General features: G+C 45.4%; 1 long non-coding RNA gene across 1 annotated transcript in view; it reads left to right on the forward strand.

Annotated features, from left to right (window-relative positions):
* Positions 1–23,983, forward strand: part of LOC142497171 (uncharacterized) — an 89,257-nt gene extending 65,274 nt beyond the window's left edge. Inside the window, exons 2-3 of the long non-coding RNA XR_012802191.1 lie at positions 21,649–21,691; positions 23,820–23,983. This is a non-coding gene — a long non-coding RNA (uncharacterized LOC142497171). The remainder of the gene's footprint in view (positions 1–21,648; positions 21,692–23,819) is intronic.
* Positions 23,984–25,076: the final 1,093 nt, after the last annotated feature.

Consider the following 25,076-nt stretch of genomic DNA (forward strand, 5'->3'; position numbering starts at 1 on the left):
TTGTATAGTTATACTAGCAGTTAGTTTGGACCTCTTTCCAAGGAAGTCCATGTAAAGCAGTTCTGACACGTACTGTAAACCTTTGCCAGGGCTGCTGGCTGATCGAGACCTGGAAGAGTCTGTTGCTACAAAAGTAGCTTCCCTAGTAGAGACGCGTGAACATAACCGAGATTCGCTTTGCACTGTTTCGCTCAAACTTTTCAAAAAGTTCTAGAATTCACAAGAGGTTCCCTCCAACTTTTTTTGACCAAAATATTCTGAATGTTAACAGTACACTCCTAAAATGACAGTGCAGACAGAGGGTTGATGACTAATTAATATATTATATGTAAATGTATAGGATATTTATGTACTGTAGGATCAGCATTGTGTTGGTGCCTCTCACCCCCCCTCTCTCCTGCAGAGGGAGTAATAAACATTAATGTAACACACAACATGGATAATGTGCATTGTGTGTAGAATCTGGGGACGCTGTGTTACAATGTATACATATATACTGTACATAGTAGCTTGCAGCTCACTATCTTCAGGTAGCCGAGGGAAATTGCCTATATATTTGCTTGTGCTTTATGTCATGAAGTTTTAATGTTTTCCATAAAAGATGCAACACATTGGGTGACAAAGCGAGATCTGCACTTACCCAGGCGGATGAGTTCTAGTTAGTGTCATCACTTTCTGTGTGAGTGAACAGCAGTGTAGGGATGGATGTTTAGATGGGAGAGACACTAGGCTTGGTGGAGAGCAGAGTGATCACACTTAATTGGACAAAGCCATCATAAACGTCATTAAGGTGCAGTCACATCTAGGACCAAATTGAACTAAAGGCAGTTGCTGTCATGGAAGACCAGAACTTAACACCGGTATCAAGAGACCAGACAGAATAAAGCAGGCCATCTGGGTACACCCTGTCGACAACTGTACCTCGCTGGGCCTTGCCGACGGGTGTCTGTATTGCCAGTGGGGCAGCAGAGGCTGGAGCGCCAGTCACCATATAGGAGACGGGATGCCAGGTTGGGAAGTAGAGTTCATTGGGAGCAGTGGAGCAGTCCCTCCTCAGGTGCCTGGTCCGATTGCATCCAAAGTACCACATCTCGTGGAGGAATGCTGGCCAGGATCGGGAGCTGGAGAGCATTGTGGGCGGTCTACAGGCAGGAGCGGAAGCTCGGGAGCTGAGGCAGCTGTGGGTGGAGGGACCAACACACCGGCGGCCAGAGGAATGCGTGGCTCCCATGAATTCACTGATATCTTCACAGAAAGTTGGAAGATGGTGGGTTTTCGGTCTGTGACCTACTCACTGACTTCGGGGAGGTATTTCAGCAAAATCATTTAATTTATGATTAAATTCAATAATCCCTGAAAAGAGCTCAACTGGCTACCCATCAGTTGGTGCGGTGTTCCAACAGGGCATAAAAATCTGCATGGGAGTCATGGGTTTCCTTGCACGAAACTGAGCCCAGTAGAACTTGGGTGAACTCATACCTGGATAGCAGGAGCTCTTTACGGTTGTGTAATCCCCAGCATTCTCCCGGTCCAGCTCGAGATGAGTGACTGCCACCATGCTGCTGAGCTAGGGAGCCAGGAACTTCACCCAGACAGCCTCTGGCAGTTGGTGCAGGAAACACTGATGCTCGAAGGACCGCAAGAACCCACTGATGTCGTCCCTCTCCTCATCGAACCAGGGAAAGCTGCTGTAGGAAAGCCAGAAATTATGACTTGCCTTGGAGCTGCGGCTCGTCACGGAGATGGAGGTCAGAAGTGAGCGGAAGCATGGGCAGTTAGGTATTGGATTGCCACGAGTTGGAGCTCCAGCATAGCAGCATTTCTGAGAGTAACCAATGCGGCGGTGATTTGATCGGTGGGATCAGGTGTCGGTCTCCTCACGCCGGCCCCGTTTTCTTCCTCAGAGGTGTTGGAAGACAACTCTGACTGCCTGGCTGAGTGGGACCTCTCGCTAGTCCCTTCCCCCAGATCCATTGGGGCCTCCAGCAGCGGGACTCCGTGATCATGTCCTTTTTGCTCCAGGACTCCGTCTCCAATTGCTACTCCTCACAGTGGATCTGGACTTGGTCCAGGCCTTGTAGTAAGTCGTCATGGTCCAGCTCTGGCCACTCTTTGACTAACTGGCTACTTGAGGGGTAAGGTAAGGTAAGGTGGCCATGACTGGAGAACCTGAAACACTTTGTGCTGTTGTTTTGAGGGTCAAGAGACTCTGCTAGTCCTGTACTTCCAGAAGGCTTGACAGATCCACGACCGTGCGTCCCGTGATATGTGGAATTAAGCACAACAAAATATCATAGTTGTGACAGGATGGTCGTGGTAAGTGAGGAGACAACACGTCTTTTCCGATGAAATAATGCTGATGGGTTTATTTGTCCAAACGGTAACTAAACAATGGGTACACTGTCCCTTTAAAATTGAAACGAAACAAAAATCCTAACCCCGGTCGGGGTACTAACTAAACAAAAGTGCAGGCTAACTATCTGGCTGGCTAGCTAACCTATTCCAGCCCAATAAAGTACAGCAAACGCAGTTGGCTCCTTACCTGGGAGCTTTATTCTTCCCTCTTGGGACAGGATCGCTTTGGGCAGCTTGTGTCTGTCTTAACACTTCCTCTGTCTTCCCTCTATGCCTCAGAGAGAGAGACTGCAGCCCCAGAGGTATTTCCTCTTCCTGTTTTAAAGCAGGTGAAGGAGCTAACTCAAATCACCTGTGGTCTGCTTGACAAGCTGAGCTAACCCCTCGTTTACTGGATAGCATGCATACTGCCATCTCCTATTCACGTACACGGAGTCAATGACCCTGTCACATAGTGTATACTGCTAATACATGACAATAATGACACACAAAACATATAACTCAAACACCTCACACAGGGCACGCACACAACAGACAACAAACAATAGCAAGGTTGAAAATAAAAAGCTATTTTAATCCAACACATATAAAACAATAAAATTGCTAAAATAGGAACACAGTGATGCAGCTGGTCTGGTGGTTTAAAACCAGAAACCTACTCACAAGATACTGTAAGTACACAGGCAATGTGCGTCAACCGCAGTGAGGTAACAGCTTGTCCTCCGGTAGCGATGCAGTGTCTGTGAGTGCACTCCAATGCTGTCCCGCACTCCTGGAATGGATCCTCCGACACTGAAGGTGGACCTCGGGGAGAAAAGCCTCTTCCCATTTGCCGATATAATGCACGCCTGCCACGCTGCACACGTTGGTCCCGTCTGAATAGCTTGTGAACTTTGACCCTACGCGTTTCATGCGCCTGCGCGTCACTTCATTAGGGGGTTATCCCAAGGCCTCAGTCCAGAGGCAAGGCCTCAGATCAGGGACAAGGCCTTAGTCAGCGAGCAAAACAAATTCCTGTGATTTTGGGTTTTTTTGTGTGAATTTTCTGGCCCCAAGGGTTTAGGGGCCCGGCTACCTTCCCACATGTCAGTTATCTGCAGGGCCTCTTAAGCATTTAACTACAGACCTGATAACTACGCTACCAAGGCGAGAGCCATTTCCATATTTATTGACAATTGTAATTTACACCTCTGAGTCTCCACCTTCGAAAATAATTTATTGGCACTTTAAAATGTATCGCTCTTTAACAGCCAGTCAGGCGGTAATGATTGCTCTGGTCGTGTACGGTTTTTCCCTCCTCTATCTGGTGCGTTGAATTTATAATGGACGATCCTTGGAAAGAATGCAGGATTAAAAGGCCCCTGTTTAGTTTGGAGCTTCTGAGTATTGAAATGGGGAGCTGTGGAGCAGAGATGTCAGTTTAGTTATTCTGATACACGTCTTATTACAATGGGTACATGAAGCGATATGACACTCTTTCAGACAGGTTGGCTGGAATTATCTGATAATGTCTCTACCCATGGATTTTGAAAGTGGCATCTAAACTACAGCAGGGCTCCCGGGTATACGGCGGGTTCCATTCCAGAGGCCCGCCGTATAGTGAAAATTGCCGGAAAACGGATCCGGCGATTTTCAGTTCTGCGCATACGCAAACCGGCATTTTCGCCGTTCTGCGCATGTGCGACCTATGCTCTGCGCGCGCAAACTACGTTATGCGCGCACAAACTGCGGTCTGCGCATGCGCGTCGGGCGCACCCGCCCGTTCTACGCATGCGCAACTTAAAATCCAACATGGCGGCCCCCTTCTCGGTGCCAGCGGATCGCCGAGAAGCGGGGCCCTGCTGTATTTGTAGTCTTGGGGAGCGCAAATACAGTATTTATAAATAAAGAATAGAAAACACAACAATAGTGTAATACAGTATGTCTTTTCAATGTGCCAATCAGGTCTTCAATATCCTATAGAATGTGTACTCACATACTCCTAATTCTTTTAGGCATATCCATAAACAGTGGCATTGTAGTATATTTAAGCGTCTTGTTGTGTCGTAACCTTTGTAAGAAAAATTGAGAACCACACCCCCTGTAGCGCAGACTGAGAAAAAAACTTTATAGATCAGTAAAAAAGTACTACCCTCACATGGTGTTGGATTATAACAAGCATAAAATAGGCTTTATGCCTCGGGCATGGTGCCTCGGGCCGCGCTGATCCGCGCTCCTGCTCTGCCTCGCCTGTTCAAGCAGGAGCTTTTTTGCGTCCTGGCAGGTGAGGCAGTGAGCGCGCATTGGGGACGGAGCGAAGGCGTGGTGGGAGGTGGGGCTAGTCCCTCGCTCCCATTGGCTGTTTTTGGTCACGTGACCGCTCCTCCGCTCCCCTCAGCGCCGAAATTTAAACTTGCTTGTCTGCTGAAAATTTCTGAGCCTCCACACACATGCGGAAGCGGCTGCTAAAGCCGCGCTGATCACAGATGCAGGGGGTAAGGGCATCTGCTCAGCACGGCCTGCTGTACCATGTCCCAAGCCTTAGAATCAGGCAGTCACCGGCTGGGATCCTGGGCATTTGCACCGCTCTCCTCCTCAGCTCCGCTCGCGTCCTCTGCCTCTCTTCTGTGGCTGGTTTCTGCACTTCGTGGTTAGGACACCCGGATGGTTGATTCACCGGATCAGCAGGGCACCAGCAGTACTGTAGTCAGCTTTCTGCACATCGATAGCACTCTTTACTGAACGCGTTTCACCGGATCCCTGGTTTCATCAGTGGTGAGAGGGAGAGAGACATGGGTGGGAAAGGAATACTGTGTGTGTGTGTATATATGTATACATATATTAATATCCTACCTGCATCTCATTATGGCCTCCCCTTTGCTTTTTATGTTTGCTGTTTCCTCACCCCTTTGTAACCTAACTATTCTCTCCAACTCCCACACTCTCTTCCTTCTATCCACATTTCTTCAGCTCTCCTTCCCTCCACCTTCGCTTGTGCCCATACATTGCAGCACTATTTACACACCTCTTTCCCAACAATGTCTATATCCCTCAGTAGAAAGCACCCCCTAAAATCCTCTTCTCAGCTCCCTCTCTACTCTTCCTCTTTCTTGCTGCTGGGGATATCTCTCCTAATCCTGGAGCCAGTTATATACACACCTGTCCTCACCCATGCCTCTCTGCCACCTCTTTTCCTGCTAATGGTGTTAATCTATCTAATTTTATACTGACCAACCTTAAAACTCACCTCTCAAAAGAAGCATCCCAATAGCCTGGCCTCATGGGTACTGTTCCACACTCAGTCACTCCTACCAACCTTGCCATGGCCAAGCACTGCCATCTACTGCACTTATTCCCTCACCTGCTTTCTCTGCATGCCTCCCAAAATACCACTTAGGCTGAGATTATGGTGCTGGCGTCGCTGCGTGCGTGCTCTTGCGTGTGTGCGTCCAACAAGCACAATTTCTGTAGTGGGCTATGCAAGTTACCCCATTGCCTGCACGCCTACCGGCGAAGAGGCGCGTTGACGCAGCAGCTTTTTGAAAATACAACAAATGTAGTCTTTTCAGGCGGCTGCCGTGTGACATCAGCACTCATAAGCTGGTTCAGCCAATGAGGGCGAACCAGCTTCGTGACGCGTCCAACGCGCCCCGCATTGCATCTACAATCTCCTGCAGCCAAGTTCACAAATCGCTTGGGCTGCAGGAGTGCGTTCAGGAGTGCAGCATGCAGCCGCACAAGGACCATAATCCTAGTCTTAGATTGTACGCTCTTTGGGCTGATTTTACTGCAATCATGATATTATTTTAATTCCATGTACTGTATTGGCTTTGTATCAGCACTATATAAATAAAGATATACATATACCACACACACACCTATATTTATATATATATATGAGAGAGAGAGAGAGAGAGAGAGAGAGAGAGAGAGAGAGAGAGAGAGAGAGAATGAATATATACTATACACAAGAAATCGGCACTTGCAAGGATCAAACCCATGGCACACCATGTATAAGGGATATTTGGTCTTCCATGGATTTAAAACCCTACCTTTTTTATTTCATACTTGTCAGTGCCGGTATCTTGTGTATAGTATATACACTTACTCCCCTTTATGCATTTTCTCCATTTACCTGGCACGGTGACCAGCCCCATAGGACGTTTTTTTCAGGAGAGTTCTGCCATTTGAAACCACTATATATAGAGACAGAGAGGTGCTAATATGCTAATTAAAATAATTTTAATATACTTTCCATATTCAAATTAACTTATTTTCCAGGTATCTCACGTGTGCTCATGGGTATCTGAGGAGTGTTTGGGAAGGTATATGTCAGTGGGTATTCTACTAAATAGGACTTTCCATACCTCATCCTTCCCTCCTCTCCTTCTTGCCCTCTCTCCCCCCTCCCCTGCCCCCCCTCTCCCCTTTCCCTCTAAAACCTTTATTTCAGGATGTGGAGATTTTTGCTTACAAACTTCCCTAAAATTCAACTTGACAGTTTTGAACTATTTGGGATAAAAAGTTTTATCATCATAATAATTTATTTTTTAAGTAAAATCCGCCTCCACTTAAGGGGGCATCGTAATACTTTACAGTTAAACAAATGAAAATGATATACAATTGTTTTGTTAGACAGGAAAATCTAGAAGAAGGAGGTAAGTCTTACACCGAACCCGAAACAGTGGTTAAGTAGATATATACCTGATCTCTGGTGGTAGCGAGTTCCAGACCTCTGTAGCTGCAAACGAAAAATGCCCACCCACCTAACGTAGGGTGCAGTACTGTTGGCACGGAGAAACAGACTCACCCATAGGACCTGAGATCATAGCCAGAATCCCTCCGCTGCTTCAAACTAGACTGCAGATAGGATGGTGCTTGACTTGGCAAGGTTTTAAAGGCCATTATGGCCAACTTGAACCGGACCTGGAAGATCACTGGAAGCCAGTGCAGATCCCATAACATGGGAGTAATATGCTCAAAGCGAGAAACACGTCTAAGCATCCGAGCTGCAGCGTTCTGCACAAGCTGGAGCCTCCACATCAGGCACACTGGTAGTCTTGCATATAAGGCATTCCCATAGTCCAACCGCATAGACACAAAGGCATGGACCAGTGACTCGAGGTTCATAGATGACAGGAGAGGACGCAAGCTCTGAAGCAGCCTCAGACAACAGCTGAGGCCACTTGGGTTCACATTTTGAGACTCTAGTTTAAGAGAATGCCGAGATTATGAACCTGGGACACGGGCAGCGACTGCACAGCATTGATTAGGGGAAGCTCGCAGACACCCTATCCTATTCTCAGGCATATTGCTAAACCAATAACCATTAGTTAAGTCTCATCAGGGTTGAGCTTCAGCTAGGTCATCTCCATCCATTCTGCCAACTCGTATAGACATATCATCAGTGTGGCAACAGCTGTCCCTGGGCAGCCCTTTTAAGAAACAAATCTGGGTGTCATCAGCAAACTGGTGGTACTTCAGACCATGCTCCTGGATGATATTACCCAGCAGTCTTACATACATGTTGAACAGGAGCGGTTACATTATTGATCCTTGAGATACCCCAAAGGGGACAGGTTCCACCGGTAACACATGGAAACCCATAGCTACCTGCTGGGTCAGGCCTTGCAGGAACGAGGCAACCCATTATAATTCGGTCCCACCAATACCAGCTAGGTCCCCCAGGTGGTGCAGCAGAACTACATGTTCAGTTGTTTTGAAGGCAGCTGAGAGGTCCAACATGACAAGGGCAGAAATACAGACCTTGTCCATGGTCATCAATAAGTAATCTGCCACACAAACTAGGGCTGACTAATTTCCATGACTGGATCTAAATCCAGACTGCGTGGGGACAAAGAAGTCGACCCTTTCCAGACAATCTTCCAGCTGGGTGAAAACTACCCTCTACAACGGCTTCCCTACCATGGGAAGGTTGGAGATTGGACGATAGTTGGTGGGAACATGAACATCTAGAACCACTTTCTTTAACAGGTGATGGACCGGCTTCATTTTCAAGGCCAACGGCACCTCCCCCACAGCAAGGGATCTATTATCGATTTCCACCAATCACAGAGCCACTTCATCAATGGTCTCTTTCGGGAGCCATGACTGAGGGGGATCAAGGTCACAAGTGGTTCAGATCATCCCAGCCATGATTGAGATGATGCTTAACTCTTCCAAGACAAGCTTTCCTGTGGGGTGAAGCAGACCAGAGGGTCCATCGGGTAATGAATAGCAGCACGAATGCATGTGATCTCATCAAATAATCGATGAAATGCACCACATCGCTCCTCAGTTAGACAAACCTTGATGGAGGGGCAGTCTGGATAAACCAGGCTGCTCAGCATCTTGAAGGTTTCCGCTGGACATTCCTCGTGGAGTCGAATCCCAGGACAATGTAGGCTTTCTTACACCCCCATTGACATACCTTCGAGGCTGTCCGGTTAGCTACCTGGCATGTTCTCAACCACTGGCACTCTTTCCTTCAGAGAGCCTGTCGTTGATCCGGAGGTCATAAGAATACCACAGTGCACTTGTGGATCTGCGAGCAGGAAATTTCCAAAGAGAGGTCACTTCATCCATGGCTGCATGGAGAGATGTACTTCTTGATGCAAACAGAGATGTTGTCATCTGGTGCAAATGAGGACAGATGGTTCCTAAACCTTATGGGCTCAAGCAACCTCCTAGCCACCCAAGCTGCCTCACGCCCACCACTCAATGTAAGGGGTGGTGGGGCTCCTCCAATCTGAGCCTTGATCATCCTATGATCTGTCCATAGGGGCTAGGAAAACCTCACCTCCCCAATGTATACCCCCTGTGTGAAGATCAAATCAAGTGTATGACCATGTTCAGGTGTTGGGCCGTGCACCACAGAGCGAGGGAACTCCAGTAATATGGGAGTTAGCACATTTGATAACTGAGACACAAAATCACCCCCTTTTCCAGGTGTCCAGGGTGAAATGCAAAGATTGATTGTCATGCATGACACAGCGAACAATCATATACTCAAACGATTGACCCTGGGCCCAGATGCAGATAAGTTTGGACTGAATGTCATGGCTACTCCTCCTCCCCTCTCCTTACCCTCCCTAAGAACATGCAACACAGAGTACCTGTCAGGGACTATGAAACCATTTATGAATTTCCTAATATTTTTTTTAAAGTTCAAATTGGTGCACATCTCTAATCTTCTCCTCTAACTCCATCTATTGTTCCATATAACCATTCCTAACCATAACCACTCCTCCTGTTTCTCCATATAAAAACATTCACTAAAACTCCTCCCTAACTACTCCTGTTGCTTGGTATACCAATTTCTATAACTCCTCCCTAACTCCTAGTGATCCATATAACCGGTCTCCATGTACAGTAGTTTCTAGGGGAAAGCATCAGAATCTGAGCACAGTATCTTGATTCACAGATGTCTGCCCCAAAAACCCAAGTCTAGGAGTTCGATATCTATGCTGTTTATCTTTGGCAGTGCTGGAGAACTCAGAAAATGCAGAGCAATGTTTTCAGATACTGCCACCACTTAAGGGGTTAAGCATCTTTGGAAGTTAAGTACTTAACTGAGTGTGTGAAGCTGCTAAATGGTACCTGCCTCAGAAAATTGGTAACCAACTGCCCCAATAGATCAATGTGTTTATGGATGTTCCTGTTCAGTCTCGCTCTGTGTTGTTTCATCTGTTTTTGGCTGTTGATGTGATTGGGCTCGGCTATCTCTGCCAAGACCAAGTTAGAACTAATTGAAGGCTGAATTTATACATTGATGTGGGAACTGCATGTAGCTGTCGCTACTGTATGTAGAAAGCTTTGCATTATGGCATTGATCTTCACAGCAAGACCCCTTCGCTATCTCTCCTCTGCTGACTGATTCTCCTGTCCCACCTGTGAGATGCAGACTTGCTCTCAGCACAATCTGTAGTATTCCAACACCAGTCTACCAATCTTCTTAACTACTACTTAATTAACAGCAAGCCATACAACTCTATCTGGATGCACACCGACTAACTTTAATAATGAAGTCTGCTAGCCTGCTATCCTCAGGAGGTATTTACACTGCAGTCTGCTAATTAATAAGAGAAGCCCCAAAATGATGGCCTGTTTTAAAGATTCAGATGCAGCACCACTTTTATATCTAAATTTGAAAGGCTGTCAGGCATATACACCATACCGACTCTTGCGTTCTGCTCAAGGATCTCTTCTCTCTATCCCTTCTGTAACCAAAGCCCTCTCCTGCCTTAAACCTTTCTCAATGACTGCTCCACACCTCTAGAATACCCTACCCCTCAATATCCAACTAGCACCCTCTCTATCCACCTTTAAGACCAACTTTAAAACACACCTGCTTAACAAAGCATATGAGTAGCTGCATGGCTGATAATTCACACATCATATATAAACCTTGGCCCCTTGCAGATGCACTTACCAGAACACCTTCCTTCTGTCTCTGTACATTCTTCTTAGCTATCTATTAGATTGTAAGCTCTTCAGAGCAGGGACTCATTTTCCTAGATGTTACTTTATGTCTGAAACACTTCTTCCCATTGTGTTTGTATTATTTGTTATTTATATGATTGTCACATGTATTACTGCTGTAAAGTGCTATGTACATTAATGGCGCTATATAAATAAAGATATACATATGGTGGGCTATGTATTCAGGCTCGGTTGGAGCAGAGAAACTGTGTTTTGATGCATTGCACCACTTTTTGGAGCAAATGGTGTGAAATTTAAGAGACAGTTCTTTACATCTGGTGCAAATTGTTGGAAGCCAGACAGTGTCATCACCTAGAAATAGACTCGTTTGGTTATTTTTTTAAATTTGAATACTCGAAAATACACGAAATTGCTGAAAATGTGCAAGTTAGCACAGAGAACTTTCACTTGTAGACGAAAATGTTGCAAGTTGCACAGATAACGGTTGCAATAAAAAAAACGTTTAAAAAAATTGTACCATGTTTTAAAAAAAATTCCGGAAAATAAAAAATAACAACCTTGCAAGCCAAATTTCCACAGATTCTCCCCTCTCTATTACCAATTTAACCCGGATGCAATTGTTTTACACAGATTGAAGGGAGACAAAGTAAAGCACAGAAACACAGAATTTAATACATCTCATAATCTGTGCACCATGTAAATTCTCTCTAGCTACTCCTATTCACCCTGTCCAAACAGCAAGCTGACACATATGGAGCAAACACTGGAAAGAGTGTGATACATTGATGCAAAGAGACACAAGATGAAAAAGACAATATTTCCACCAATTTTGCTCCAAAATTGTCTTAATATATAGCCCTTTCCAAGCTTTATTCACTAAAGTGCAATCTCCATTCTCCATCGCTAACCATTAACTATATTTAACAGCTTTTGCATTTTAGTGAATAAATCATCGTATTTTCCACAACAACTGTTAAACGTGGTAGAGAGAGTGATCCACAGTGTCAAATCTTCCTTCTTATTTGCTTGTTTAATACCATGTACTGTAGAGTGCAATGATTACAGGACCTTGGAGAGCTCCTTACATTAGATACTATTAGAATGCTCAGCTTTTGATAACCAGGAAGGGAGAAGCCAGCAAGCTGTTCTGCAGCAGGTGTTTGAGATGCACATTTCCAGAGCTGCAGCCACCCAGCTTTCCTGCGATTTACATAGTGAGATTAATGTAATGAAGTTTAGCAGAACCACGCCATTGCTCATCCTCAGCGAGCTGCAATCATTCCTTAACTGAAATGACTTAATTAGCATTATTCCCACAATGCTCTTGTTTTTTCTCCCAGAGTGATTAATATATCATGTAATTGATGTTTGTTCATAGCTGTCAATTGCTGGAGGCATATATTAACCCCTTAACTAGTGATTGGAAATTCTCTTTGATGTGTTGTGAGCGGCTGCAGCAGTTAATAGGTTAAATACCTGGTTTCACATCTCTCCTCCTTAATATTAAAGTGCACACCCAAAATCACAAATAAAAATACCATCTCTATGCAAATGGAGACCGTTATAGGGTGAAATTAATATAAGGCTTTATTGCCTGTTCCTTTAACAATGTAAAAACAAAACTTAAAAGAAAAACCTGCTCCACTTTGGAGAATAACTAGACAGTACTGTATATGCCCTATCTAACTGGGTGGGTAGCTAGGCTGATTACAACCCCAAACCAATATATATATATATATATATATATATATATATATATATATATATATATATATATATATATATATATATATATATATATATATATATATATATATATATATATATATATATATATCAAGAGGGGACAGCTGGCACTCCAAATACACAATAATGTTGCGGTGCATGTCCTATAACAGTATTCATAGAAAAACAATCCACTCCAGCAGGAGCTGACACAAGACAGCACTCAAAGGTAAGTGAGAAAAACCTGTATTCAGAAATCAATACAGCACAAACATGACAAATGTTTCGGTCCTCGTAGTACCTTCCTCAGGGTGGTGCTTGAGACTACTGGCCCGTGGATACCTTATATACCCCCACACCCACACCTTAATGACACAATCTGGGTAGATGATTGGTCGTGCAATAAGTCCCATGACCTGTCCAAATGTCGCTGACGTCGCGCTGTAGTCGTCATCAGAACAGCTGTACTAGTCCAACTCAATTGCTGCTGCGCACGTACTCCCCCCAGTCAGCCGATGCGGGGGAAGGAAGCGTCCTCTGTTTCCATGGTACCGCGCTGCTGGAGACCGCAATGCCATGGTCCAATAGAGAAGACTCATCGGCTGGGCTGAATGCGCATGCACGGCCTCATCATCACAGAAATAGACAGCGCGGTATCCCCCACAGTCAGGAGACACGCTACGGATCCCTCACGTCATGGCCATCATGGTATTGGGAGTAGTGTCTATCTGTACATCAGGACAGGGTCCATTTTAATGCATATTGAGGGATGTCATTGTAAGGAATCCGCTCCACGGTTTACTGGTTACCTTACCTTGCAGACCGGTGCAGTTCTGGAACAGCTTTCCTGAGGTTTGCTGCAGCCTGGATTCACTCAAAGCAATACACACTCCCTCTGGTATCTACTGCAGCTGTGCAGCCTTTCATTGCAAACTATACTTGCATTCACTCATTAGGGGCAGGACCTTCACACCCCCGCCGGGGATTGGCCCGCTGGCCTTTAAGTATTGCTTGCCCATAATGCTCCTTGCCGAGCATAGTCCTAACTGGATGTCAACTGTTTTGCCACAAGCTCTCGCTTGTTCTCCTTTGCTGATACCAGGTTCCGCCCTGCGTCCTTCAGCTTCCTTCAAGCCGCTTGTTCTCCAATGCTGATTCCAGGTTACGTCCTGCATCCTTCAGCTCCCTTCAAGCCGCTTGTTCTCCTATGCTGATACGGAGGTATCCCCTGCGTCCTTCAGCTTCTGTTCTCCTGTGCTGAAGCAGAGGTTTCGTCCCTGCGTCCTTCAGCCTCCTGGATTCCTGCACTAAAGTAGAGGTTCGTCCCTGCGTTCTGCAGTCTCCTGGATTCCTGCACTGAAGCGGAGGTTTCCCTGTATCTACAGCTTCCTGGTTCCTGGGGCCTACTCTTTCCCTAATATAGAGAGGCCGTGTCCTGGTTCCTGCGCTGAAACAGTGGATTCCCTTGCCCGCTCAGGACTTTTGCGTTGTAGCACTGGTGCACCCGTGCAGCAAGACGGTGTGCTATTCTGGTCTGCCTACCATCTCCTGTGACCAGCACCATGGGCCATGGTCGTCGCTCGCGCAAAGGCCAACCCCGCGCTCCTAAGCTGAAGCGGGTCTCTCCTATCTCCTTATTGCCGAACTCCTGCATGGACAATGTTTATCCTGACGTCTCCTGTTCTGACCCTGGCTTGTACAACGATGACGCTGTCTTCTCCAATCCTGATCCTGCGACATATGACTACGAACTGCGCAATCCGGATCAGCATGCGCGGTCTCAGGTCGGTGCTTTTACAACCCCACCTCAGCCTCGTGGTCCGACCCTGGTTTGTGGCGAGCAGAACCCTGACAGTCATGAACGGGACATCGGGAGAAGCCATCATGGGTATTCTATAAGAATAAGCAGTGGGAAACAAACGTGAACGAAGGGGTGTAGGAAATAAAAGCAAAATTTCTCAGAGATGCGGGCTAATTATTGAATTCAATATTTCATCAGGAGGCTACTAGATATGCAATATGACTATAGGGCCCATTGGTTGGTTGGATCCTCGAATGGCAGTTTGCGCTAAAGTGCTTGGAATATACTGTAGGCGCATGCCTATATCAAAAAACATGCAAGCATATCAGATGAACACGAGGGAAAGGTAGGAACAAGGGAAAAAATTAGCCCGCATCTCTGAGAAATTATGCATTAAAGTGAATCCTGTCCTGATGTACATATAGACTCTACTCCCAATATCATGATGGCCATGACGTGAGGGATCCGTAGTGTGTCTCCTGACTGTGGGGGATACCGCGCTGTCTATTTCTGTGGTGATGAGGCCGCGCATGCGCATTCAGCCTAGCCAATGAGTCTTTTCTATTGGACCATGGCATTGCGGTCTCCAGCAGTGCGGTTCCATGGAAACGGAGAACGCTTCCTTCCTCCGCATCGGCTGACTGGGGGGAGTACGTGCGCAGCAGAAATTGAGTTGGACTAGTACAGCTGTTCTGATGACGGCTACAGCGCGACGTCAGCGACATTTGGACAGGTCATGGGACTTATTGCATGACCAATCATCTACCTAGATTGTGTCATTAGGGTGTGGGTGTGGGGGTATATAAGGTATCCACTGGCCAGTAGTCTCAAGCACCACCCTGAGGAAAGTCCTACGAGGACTGAAACGTTGGTCATGTTTGTGCTGTATTGATTTCTGAATACAGGTTTTTCTCACTTACCTTTGAGTGCTGTCTTGTGTCTGCTCCTGTGTGTGTGTGTGTGTCTGTCACTGTGTGTGTGTGTGTGTGTCTCACTGTGTGTGTGTGTGTGACTCACTGTGTGTGCATGTCTCACTGTGTCTGTGTGTGCGTGTGTCTCACTGTGTCTGTGTGTGCGTGTGTCTCACTGTGTGTGTGTGTGTGTGTGTGCGTGTCTCACTGTGTGTGTGTGTGTGCGTGTCTCACTGTGTGTGTGTGTGTCTCACTGTGTGTGTCTCACTGTGTGTGTGTGTCTCACTGTCTGCTGCGCAGGGGGGGGGGAATGGAGCTGCTCGGGGGGGGGGGGGGGGGAACGGCGACCGGAGTGGCGCGGGGGGGGACACGCCCGGAGGTGTATAGTGGGGGCACGCCCGGAGCTGTGTAGGGGGGGTGCCGGCGCTGCGCAGGGGGGGGAGGACTGAAGCTGCATTGAGGGGGGAGGCGGAGAGGGACAGGGGGAGTGGAGAGAGGAGGGAGCAGGAGGTTTTGGTCCTGGGTATATATACACTACAGTCCAACAAGAAAGTCTCAAATCTGTTTCTGTTGTTCTTGCTGTAGGGGAAGGCCTCTCTATTCTCCTGGGAAAGCATCCTTGTGTGCTATGGCACTCTCTGTGTCCAGGTATAGAGGTCTTGTCCCCTTGTCTTGCTGTCAGCATACAGTCCTTCTGTGTGCATCAAGACATCATATTTTCCTCAGGTCAGCCCAGTTGTGGGCTAAGGAAATCTCTGCAATCCTCCTTCTCCTAATGTCAGCTCAAATGTGAGCTAAGGAATCTCTCCTGTTTCTCACATCAGGCTTTTCTAAAAGTTCTAATCAGTCAGGTGGAGTCTGGTTGATTGCCTGTGTGCAATTAACCAGCACACTGCTGGATTTAGAGGCAGTTTCTCTTAAACAGTGATAAGTCCCTGTTACACATAGGCACATTTTGGGGGCAGATTTGGATTCGGGTCGGGTCGGCCGGTTCCTTTGGTTCATGGATTTCAAGGCGACTCGAAGCGGCTCTTTAAATACAATTCTATTGACACCTACTGTATAACCCGTAAATATAAACAAAACACAAATACTATAAACATCATTGTACATATAAATAAAGCAATTGAAACATACTGTAATTCCTCATTAAGTACTTCTGCGAAAAACTGTATCTTGGGTAAATACCCACTGGCTTTCCACTTGTAACAAGCATTATTCATAATCACTTCCTCTCATGTCTACAGGAGGTGGATTCTGTCAATTTGCATAGGCTGTAAATGCATACATTTACCATCATGAGCTGATAAAAAAAAATTCCTTTACCCTCGTCCAGTTTTACATGATTAATATTGCAGTCATGTTCTAAAACTATTTTTTTTAAATTGCCTAGTAGTCATGCCTACAAACAGTAATTTGCAGGCGCAAATAATGAATCAGATTACACTCAGTGCACTACTGTCTACTGTACAATTATTGTAAATGGTATGAATATCAATTTGTTGATTAAATGTACTGTTAAAAACAAAACAAAATGTAGAACACAAGTATCTACAACCTTCACCTGAGTCGCATAGATATGAGCCCTTTACAACAAAACATGTATTACTGCTAATGCTGAGCCTGTGGGATAGTAGATAGTACAGATGGGAAATGTCATGAGTTTAATAGTACTTGGGTGATATCCATATTTACTCTCAATACTAGAAGTGTGCAAAACATTCACCCCAAGGTCGCGACCCTGGCAAAATGTGCCCCTTTTTTTAGCTTTGGAAAAAATCATGACCTTGCCAGAATTTGCAAGAGATTCACCCAGCATTAATTCAATGTACATTGCAATTTCACTTAATTTGATAAATTATGTGAAATTGCTAATGCTTGATGCTGAGACAATAAACAGGGCACACACTATGTTTCGTTTACTGTCTGGCAATTCTGTGCTGAAAGCTTGCGAAATGGCAAAATCTAAGGCTCATTTTGCAACATTATTAGCTCTCAGGCTTGGAGAAGGAAGCGAAATTGGAAAAGGATAACTATAAAATGTTCAACTGTATCTTGAACCGTTTTAGGCGTCTCTACTCAATACCTCTCTTTTTTTCCCTTGTCAATTGTATACACAACACATTTTTTTTTAGATTTGTTCTATTCTAGACCAGTACGGTGTATGTGGTATATCTATTGCTAACTTGGCCATGTTTGTCTGGTGTATAGTATAGTGTGAACATTCCGAAGGTACCAGGCTACCTTTTCTGAGTAATGATAAGCTTATTAACTCCCAATATGCTCAGTCTAATTCACATATATATTATATCTATATACTATTAGTCAGTTAGGATGATAGTCCATCATGTGTTTAGTGCGGTGGCTGTGTCTTATCTTGCAGCGATAGGTTTTTCTTTAATTTTGTAGACTAATAAATTAGTTAATTTTAGAGTTTCTCCATCTTTCGAATTCTTTTCTGACTCTTTTAACGGGAATTTGATTGTTTCGTTTTCAGGATATCCCTGCTTCAGCGCTGTTGGCTCAATCAGTGGCTTGGTCGAAGACTGAGCCACTGATTGAGTCACCTATGCTGAAGCAGGGACTGATAGAGCCACCTGTGCTGAAGCAGGAATATCCTGAAAACCTGACCTGTTGGTGGCCCTGGAGGACTGGAGTTGCCCATCCCTGGTTTAGTTGTTATATAGTCCCAAGAACCACCAAAGTTGTTATGGTTTTCCGAACACTGTTTTGATATAAATGTGTAATACAAGATCATTGTTCTGGATTCTTTGGGTGAAACTATCTGGGAATATTTACTTGTACTGTATGTCAATCTTTGGTAACTATTTTTAGACTGACTGCTGCTTCTAATAGTAGTGAGAGCAGTATGAAGCAAAGAATTATATCATATCTATTGAAAATGGGAAAATGGGTAAGAGAATTCAATACAGAATATTTGTGTACAGCGAATAAAAATCTCAGACAGGTCTGCAGCACTGTTTTTTCCCATTATATACAGTATTAGCATACAGTGCTTCCACGGCAGCCAGGGATTCTGGGTAATGACATGCAAATGAGCACTCAGTGTGTCACCTTTTGCTTCTTGTCCATTTTAACATGGACCTAGTATGAGACAAGTGCAGAGGTAAATCCCAGTCCAGATGTCTGGAACAAGGTTCCAATCAGGGTAAGTCCTTGCAAGCAGGTGCCTTGCATCTAGGAAAAGCTAGATCTCATTCCCCAGACCCCGGTAAGTGTGTATATTTCTGTGTTTTGTGTTTTGTTGTATTTCCAAGGTTTTATCCAAATAAACCCCATTTTATTTCACTGCCTTGTTTTGCCAATTGAATGATCCCAGAAATATAAATGTGTTAAAAGACCTGGTCTACCGTGACATTTTTTATTTAGCCCACGGTTTTAAACAGTACAGCTTTATATCAGCATGCAAAACAAACAAAAAGCCTATCCCTTTGTAAGGGCTAACTCATACTTCCCATTCCCTATCTGTAGGGCTGTGAGGATAGACCTCTTACCAACCTCTGAACCGAAAGTCCAAAGAGGTACATGTAAGCAGGGGGTCTTTACATCAGTCCAGGTCTGGGTTGGTGTCCTTGAGGTGCACCCTCTGGCGGGTTCCAGGGTCTGCTACATCCTGGAAAAGTGAGTCTTGTTCCCCGGTGTCTCTATGTCAGCACAGTCCTTCTGTACTAGATAATTTCCTCAGTAATAGAGAACCCCATGCAGTTTGTGCAGGACACTTTTAAACCTGCTTGATAAGCCAGGTGGAGACTGGCTAATTGACTCTAGCTGATATAAACCAGCTCCCTGCTGGACTCATCAGCTACAGACAGGCTTTTGTTGTGCTTCCTTTTTAAACCGTGGAAAGGCCCTGTCACATACCTCCCCCGTTTGTGGTTAGCTCGGGCTAGCCAAGGCTGAAGCCCATCCTCCACTCTTGAGACGAGAATGGTTGGAGGGAGAGAACCCTCAGTCATGCTTCTTCTGAGAGACTTCAATATCCATACTAAGACTGTGGACATCTTTTTGAGAGACTTCCAGCTCCGTATTCCTGAGGAAGATCACAAATCCGAGTGAAACGCGTAGGGTGGTTCTCTAAACGTGCCCACTGTTGTCCCTCCACTCTTGGAAGCTGTCATCAGAGCCTTCACGATCACAGAAGCGAGATATGCTGCAGAACGTGAGGATGCAAAGGAAAGACATGCTGTGGACATGCAGCAGCAGCTGGAACTTGCCACGTTCCAGAGGGAATCGCCAGAACCAAGCAGCAGAGATTCCAGACCTTCCAAACCCTGTATGGAGCATTCCCAAGATGGAAAAAGGGTAAATCCGAGGAAACACCATGACCTCCTCTTGTTACACCTACTGAGGCTTCCTTGGGGGGGCGGTTGGCACACTGGGACAGAGGGAGATACCTGTCGGTGTTTTGCCTGCAAACAGCTAGGGCACATCAACTGCCCAGAAAGGAAGGAGCCTGCAACTGCCTCTGGAGGGGATCGCCCCTCGGGAGAGCACCTAGGCGCCTGTGTGATATTTGGTCCACATGAAAACAGGTGCCCACTTACAGCCAGTCATGGTGGGTCAGAAACTCATCTTAGGACAGAGGGACTTAGGTGCTATGCTACCCTGGTGTGGCCAGGACTGGTACGACCTGAGGAAATCATTCCTGGAAGGACTCTGCATATGGGGGTGGTGGTAGGGGGCTGCCACGTTTTGCCAGTGGCGAAGATGTACTTGATTTGAGTGGGCAGGGTGTGCGGGAGGTGGGAGTAATTGATGAAATTCCTGTTAATGTGTTGCTAGGTAATGATCTCGAAAAGACCATTTGTCATGTACAGCATACCTGTGAGCATGTTACCTGCCTACAGGACAAGAGTTAATACACAGCTCGCAAGGGGCTCCACTTTTCACATCCACAAAAGTCCATCAAATGAGTAATATCTCCCCTAAATCTGTTCTGTCACAAACAGCACACTAGTGGGTACGTGACTTAAATATGCAACTAGGTTTACTACACAGAGCTACTCTAGCCAACTCAAATTTCGCCTGCGCAAGGTACATCCAATGAGTTAATATTGAACCCTTACTGAATTGAAATCCTATCTATACGCTGCCACCACCCGAGATATTTATCCAAATAAAAGATGTAAAATGTATATTCCCAGGTTCCTATTTATTATAGAAAAACTATGCACTTAACACACACAAATCGGTTGCAGCAAAATGTCTCCGAAAATGTAAATACTCTCTCCAGAGCATGCAAGAGTTCATTCAGAGCCCAAAGCCTCACTTATTAAACGTTTTAATATATTTAAAAATACAGTGCTTAGATTACAGAAAAAGGATTACAAGAGCATACAATTACAATAAATGCAGAACAGTTTCTCAAAATAACAGGATAAAACATAAAATAGAAATCCCTATACAGTACATTACCCAAATGCCATACTATAGGTTTTCTCCCAGAGAGGTCACTGGTGCAAGAAGATGAGATTTGCGTGTTTGGTCCAAACACACCTCACTTGAAATCTAAATTACTAATACATGGCTAAGACTTAAATATTCTTTTTCCCCATGGAAACAACATAAGACCAACCCCGTCGCAAATCAAAAACATTTTGCAAACTTGGAACAGTTTTCAGATATCCTAGCTGGGCAAAGCTACCTCGATTTAAAAATGAATATATTACCCAGACTTCTATACTAATTTCAAATGCTTCTGAGGCCGATTGCAGCCAAGGACAAAAGAATTACAAAATAAAATATTCCAATTTATTTAGCAAGGGAAATCCTGGAGACGTTAGCTGTGCCTACATTCAAAAGCACACCTGTGGCACCACGGAATACCCGAGATGATTCGTAGAAATGCATTAGGTAACATCCAGCTTTTTGTAATACCAGCAGAAACTTTGGAAAGATATCTTTCAAACAGCAGAGGACAGCCTAATCGATATGCCCAGCTAATTTTCCAACACCATAAGACTTTTCAGTAATATTCCCAGTTGTCCAAACAAGTCAACTTTGAGGGGTCCAGGGGTAAGAAGGTGATTCCCAATAATTTCAAGAGAGTGATTGTAAATGAACTGAAGAAGCAGTTTTAATACACTGCTGCACAATTCATGGCAATGAAAGACAAAATGAATGCAATTTTACGACATCAGAGGACTGTGGGCTGGAGTCATCTGGGTGATGGAAACTATTATTGATTAAATACAGTTTAAAAAAAAAGTTTCAACACCATGTCCAGCGATACTGTAAGGTAATGCAATTCATGCATCTATTTCTTCTGTAAATAACAATCTCACAATTATTTAACATTTGAACCTGTAAAAAAGACAGCAAGAAGAAGATGTCGGTTGAAAAGGAGCATTTGATTTCAAACAGTATTTGCTTTATTTTAATCATTGTATAATCCTTGTTTTTCCTTTTTTACAGATTTCAGCAGGCTGATGATCAACAGCGATAATGGATAATGATGGTAATGTATGAATTCCATTCAATTGTCAATACCAGTACTACAAATGCATCCATTCAGTTCATATGCGCAGAAATTCAATGAAATGCTATGCGTTTCAACCAAGTTCCATAGAACACGCATGCGCAGAAATGAAAGGTACGCATACAGTTGTGTGAAAAAGAAAGTACATCGTCTTTGAATTCTATGGTTTTACATATCAGGACATAATAACAATCATCTGTTCCTTAGTAGGTCTAAAAATTAGGTAAATACAACCTCGGATGAACAACAACACATGACATATTACACTGTCATGATTTATTTAACAAAAATAAAGCCGAAATGGAGAAGCTACGTGTGTCAAAGTAAGTACACCCTTACTGCTTCCATAGGAATTAAGATGCTAAGTAGCAGACAGGTGCTGCTAATCAAATGCCCTTGATTAATTGATCATCAGCAAGTGTGACAACCTCTATAAAAGCCAAAGTTTTAGCAGTTTGCTGGTCTGGAGCATTCAGGTGTGTTAACACAATGCCAAGGAGGAAAGACATCAGCAATGATCTTAGAGAAGCAATTGTTGCTGCCCATCAATCTGGGAAGGGTTATATCGCCATTTCCAAACAATTTAAAGTCCATCATTCTACAGTGAGAAAGATTATTCAAAAGTGGAAAACATTCAAGACAGTTGCCAATCTTCAAGTAGTGGACGTCCCAGCAAATTCACCCCAAGGTCAGACCGTGCAATGCTCAGAGAAATTGCAAAAAACAAGAGTTACAGCTCTGACTCTACAGGCCTCACTTAGCATGTTAAATATTAAAGTTCATGACAGTACAATTAGAAAAAGACTGAACAAGTATGGTTTGTTTGGAAGGGTTACCAGGGGAAAGCCTCCTCTCTCTATAAAGAACAGGGCAGCACGGCTTAAGTTTGCAAAGTTGCATCTGAACAAACCACAAGACTTCTGGAACAATGTTCTTTGGACAGAAGAGACCAAAGTGGAGATGTTTGGCCATAATGCACAGCGCCACGTTTGGCGAAAATCAAACACAGCATATCAGCACAAACACCTCATACCAACTGTCAAGCACGGTGGTGGAGGGGTGATGATTTGGGCTTGTTTTGCAGCCACAGGACCTGGGAACCTTGCAGTCATTGAGTCGACCATGAACTCCTTTGTATACCAAAGTATTCTAGAGTCAAATGTGAGGCCATCTGTCAGACAGCTAAAGCTTGGCCGAAATTGGGTCATGCAACAGGACAATGATCCCAAGCACACCAGCAAATCTACAACAGAATGGCTGAAAAAGAAAAGAATCAAGGTGTTGCAATGGCCCAGTCCAAGTCCAGAGCTCAACCCGATTGAAATGCTGTGGCAGGACCTTAAGAGAGCTGTGCATAAAAAAATGCCCACAAACCTCAATGAATTGAAGCAACGTTGTAAAGAAGAGTGGGCCAAAATTCCTCCACAACAATGTGAGTGACTGATAAAGTCAGACAGAAAACAATTACTTCAAGTTATTGCTGCTAAAGGTGGTTCTACAAGCGATTGAATCATAAGGTATACTTAGTTTTTCACACATGGCTTCACCATTTTGGCTTTATTTTTGTTAAATCATGACACGGTGTAATATGTCATGTGTTGTTGTTCATCTGAGGTTGTATTTACCTAATTTTAAGACCTGCTTGTGAGGACTAGGGGGTCTCGGCAACCGCAGCGCATATCTCCCTTACCTCCTGCTGCTGCCGTAAGACGTCCTCCTCGCCGGCACCAGCCATCTTCCGTTGCACCGGAGTGTCCCCGCCGTCTCCGGCGGCCCGCCTCTGCTCCGCTGTTTCTCCTTTCTCACGTGGCTGCCATTAGTCCCGGGCGCGCGCATGGACAGCGTGCGCCGGGTGAAGATAATTTATTCACTGCACTAGCAGTGAAACCACACCCCCAACTTACGTACAGGCTATTTCCCCAGACTAAACTTGCTCACCCACCTGCCAATCAAGGGGTCCTATCCAGGTCAGCTCCACGCACTCCTCCAGGCCTGCTCCCGATTGGTCAGCCGCACAATATATTGCCTGGCTTGCCACTCTCTCATTGCTCGACATAGTCTCCACTACGGATGTCTACTCTGGCACTTTCTCCCTCTGTTTATTCAGGTCACGACCCGGCTTGGCGGATTGCACTCTCTGGCTCTGGACCCCGGCTCTCAACTGACCTCGCTGCTTCCTACGCCCCTCGACCTCTGCTTGGACATCGACCTTCCGGAACTGACCACTGCCTGACCTTGGCTAACGGCAACGACTACGGCTCTTCTTTACCGGAACCGGCAAGTATTGCTACAACTATTACCACCTGGCCTGGCAATGCCTAAAACACCACACACCGGACACGCTCCTTTTGCTGCGGGTGCGTGCACATATACGTACCCACCTCAGTATAAGGGACAGGTCTGGTCTGCGGGCAGCACCGGCGTAACACTGCTAAGGAACAGATGATTGTTATTATGTCCTGATTTGTTAAACCATAAAATTCAAAGAGAGTGCACTTTCTTTTTCACACAACTGTATGCGTTCCATACAAGTTCTACAGTACATGCATGCACAGAAATTCAATGACACGCGCATTTCAATATTCAAGAAATTCAATGATATGTTCCTTTATACAGGTTTATCAGTAGTACACCTTCCACACAAAATGTAATTCATGCATCTGTTTCTTCTCGATTATTAAGAAATATTAATTAATAACATTCTTATAATTATTTTTACAGATGAAACTGAACAAGAGCCAGCCTGAAGAAGATTGTTTATTTGGAAGAAGATTGAAGATGATTGTATTATTTCACAAAGTCTTTGTTATTTATCTCTAAACCAGCGATTCCCAAATGGGTTTCCGTGGAACCCTGGGGTCCACGGAGCAATCCCAGGGGTTCCACCATGGCTCTCTTCCACCCCCCCAGCCCAATCTCTGATCTGGACTGCAAGATCGCGCTCTAGCAGTGCGGCACTTCCGGTACCTGCTAGAGCGTGTGCGTGCGCGCAGCCATGACTGCCCTGACCACCTCCTGCCCCACCCCCCACTGCTGCCTCCTCCCCCCACTGCCACCTCCTCCTGCCCCCCCGCCTCACCCCCCACTGCTGCCTCCTCCTCCTGCGCTGCCTCCTCACCCCCCACTGCTGCCTCCTCCTCCTGCCCCGCCGCCTAGTCACCCCCCACTGCCTCCTCCTCTTGCCCCGCTGCCTCCTGCACTGCTGCCTTCTCCTGCCTCACCACCTCCTCCTCTTGCCCCGCTGCCGCTCTTTCCTGCCCCTCCTCCTCCTGCCTAGCCGCTGCCTCCTCCTCTTGCCCCGCCGCCTCCGCCTCCTTCGCCCCCCCCACCGCCAGAAACCGCAGGGCAGGATAAAAGGTAGCTA

The sequence above is a fragment of the Ascaphus truei genome, chromosome 6 (assembly GCF_040206685.1).
Source record: "Ascaphus truei isolate aAscTru1 chromosome 6, aAscTru1.hap1, whole genome shotgun sequence".
NCBI classification, from domain to species: Eukaryota; Metazoa; Chordata; class Amphibia; order Anura; family Ascaphidae; genus Ascaphus; species Ascaphus truei.